The sequence below is a fragment of the Malurus melanocephalus genome, unplaced genomic scaffold (genome assembly GCF_030028575.1).
Source record: "Malurus melanocephalus ecotype Western Australia unplaced genomic scaffold, MMel_1.1 scaffold_430, whole genome shotgun sequence".
Lineage (NCBI taxonomy): Eukaryota > Metazoa > Chordata > Aves > Passeriformes > Maluridae > Malurus > Malurus melanocephalus.
Genome location: NW_026623662.1, coordinates 457,256 through 460,259, shown reverse-complemented (window position 1 = coordinate 460,259; position 3,004 = coordinate 457,256). Strand labels below are relative to the sequence as shown.

The 3,004-nt window shown below is 47.0% G+C and overlaps 1 protein-coding gene across 1 annotated transcript in view; it reads right to left on the bottom strand.

Moving 5' to 3' along the window:
- LOC130581728 (plexin-A4-like) overlaps nucleotides 1–3,004 on the bottom strand; it is a gene marked incomplete at its 3' end in the record, with an annotated part of 220,610 nt that overhangs the window by 106,851 nt on the left and 110,755 nt on the right. The window lies entirely within an intron of this gene.

Below are 3,004 nucleotides of genomic sequence, written 5' to 3'. Positions count from 1 at the left end.
TATTCACATAAAAACACACACAGTGCAGGCTGTGGTCTCTGCACATACACACACACGGGGTTCATGCTCCTTCCCCCAGTTTCTAATCCACTAAAAAAGAGCAACCCTTTGGAGAGTGAGAAACTTGTGCTGTTTCCCAAAAAAAGAATCCCCAGGGTCATGGACGGCAAAGCATCAGAGCATCTCACCTGTCTCAGGTACCACTGGGATGAAGCTGTAGAATTAGCAGTAATTAGCTTATTTTAATTAAACACATCCCTGCCCCWCTCCAAACAAAGTTCTGCTGCCACTGTGGGTTTTTACAACAGGAATAGGGGGGAGTCAATGAGCATGGTACCAAAGAGTGAAGTTAATTGGATCAGCCAGAGGTGTTTAATGCTGCTGCCACACTGCCCCTGGTTAAAGCTGATCCCTGAGCTGTGTCCCCTTGGCTCCCTGAGCTGCTGTGGCTCTGGTTAGAAGGTTTTGGCAAGGTGCAGGTCTGGGCAAGGCARCCCTGCTGGCCTGGGGTGGGATGTCCTGGCACTCTGAGCTGGAATGCTGCAGGGAAAGAGGGGAMGAGGAGCAGGGATGGTTGCCAAAGGAAGCACAGCAAAAGCCAGCCACAGAAATTCAGTCCCACGTTGAAGGCAAACCTTGATTCTCTGAGAAAATAATTCAGGCCCTGCATTTGCTTTGATTTCTCTGTAGAATCCATTGCCACAATAAGAAAAACCATCACTAACAAACTGCTGCAGGTCGGGTTTTTAACTGCGGGATCCCCATTCAGCACAAAGATTTTCCTTTTGCACCCATGATCTCTGCATCAGGGCTTGGGATTACACCCCTTACTTGTGTTTGGCTCTGAATAAAGATGAATATTCCCTTTTTCAAGGATGCTGGGGTCATTTTTAGCTCAGGAGATGGGATGTTAGTGCTGAAGGTGCTCTGTTCCTCTGAAATGGTCACTACRCCACCCCCAGCACTAATCCAAACCACGTGCAGGGGTTGGCTTGCACATGTGGAAGCCACATTTATTACATTTTATAGGAGCTATATATTAAACTTTAGTCCCCAAACTCCTATCATTTTCCTAACAAGTTACCACCCTGCCCACATGCACTGCAGCAGGACTTTTGAAAGGATTAAACTGGGATTTGACATGAAACCGCAGCTGCTCAACAAGAACAGCCCATCTTTTGCTGCCCAGAATTTCCCCTCAGAGAGCACACCTCTCTATTAACACTAATCATAAAATCATATCATAGAATCATGGAAGGATTTGGGTCAGGAGGAACCTTCCAGCTCCAAGGCAGGCAGGGATACCTCCCACTATCCCAGGTTGCKCCAAGCCCCATCCAACCTGGCCTTGAGCACTTCCAGCGATGTGGAATCCTTCAGTGACATTTTACCTGGCTGTATAAACCTCCTGCCACATTTCTGGCAAGCCCCTGTCACCTTTGTCTCATCATCAGCTGCTCTCTCATGACACAATTCAGGAGGAGCAGTTCTGGGTCCTGGCCAGGCAGACTTGGCACTCTGTGCCTGGCAGGGATGTGGGATGTGCTGCCTTCAGCCCTCCCGGACTCCAGACTCACTGCAAATAGAAATAAAAACCACTCCAGCCTCTGCCTGCATGTTAAACCCATCACATCTGCATCTGCATGCAGAATTGTGTTGTTTGGAGTCGTGTCACCATTTAAAGGTTGACAGATTCGGTCCTGGGAGGAGCTGCAATTAAGTGCCACACTTCTCTGTTTTATYAATTTCATTTCACACCAGGAGCAAGCAAAACTTCCCCCAAATTGTCAAAGAACAGAGTCCAACTCCACTTTTCTCTCCAACCATCCATCTCCCTGGATATTTATTGGATGCCTTGTCACTGCAATATCTGAGTGTTCACAGCATCCCACCAGAGCTGAATGAAAATCCTTCGCAGCATTTTTACATTGTGATGCCCCACCAGCACCCAGGAATGAAAAAGAGAGATTCTCCCATCCCTTCCACTGACAACTCACACAGGGACYGAGCTTTGCTGAGCTCTGCYTGGGTGCAGGTTTGAGATCTTGGATGAATAATGGTTTAGTTTATTGGAAATTCGCTTTTCATTTTGCTTCAATTAAGTGACCGGCGGAATCAATCACACACCTTCTGCCAAYGCTAAATCTTCCACAGGGAAAATATTTATCAAGTCCCAAGCCACCTGCTTTAGTCATCTTATCCCTTTCTTGCTTTCTAGAATTGCTTAGAAATGTACGGGGGGGAAGAAAGAAAATAAAAACCCAACTTGACAAACTGGAACTTCTGAGAATAAAAAGCAGTTTTTGGAGCAGCAATGAGGGTGCTCAATTGAGAAACATCCTCTGGAATTTAGCAGAGACAAACCCTGGTGTGCATCCAAGTGTTACCRAGATGACAGAGGGAAAGGCATGAAGCAGTTTTGGGGAGGTTTTGGCTGGAGAGCAGGAAAAAWTTCTTCTTTCAGAGGGTGCTGGGCACTGCCCAGGCTCCCCAGGGAATGATCACAGCCCCAAGGAAGCTCCAGGAGTATTTAGGCACCACTCCCAGGGATGCACAGGGTGGGATTTTGGGGTGTAGGAGTCGGACTGGATGATCCTCGTGGCTCACTTTTAATAAGGATATTCTGTGATTCTGTGGCACAGCTGAGGATGATGAGTCTCTCTGCACAGAATTACTGTATTTCACTATTTTTTAACATTCTCTGAGACCTCTAACGGAGGTAAAGAGCTGATTGGGCCAGAAGTTGGTTAAAATGAAAAGTTTGATGCTTAATTCTGCGAGACTCCTCCGTATGGCAGCAGCAGGGATCTGCCATGGGGGAGCTGAGGCAGAGCTGCAACAGGAAATAAAACTGGAAATAAAACTGGGTTTGTCTCCAGCACCAGGTCAGGGTGAAGCCTCATCTCATTAAAGCTCACTGAACCTGGCTCACAGCAAAATGGTCAGGAATGGACAATGTCTGGCAATAACCACATCAATATTACCGAGGATTTACACATCTGCT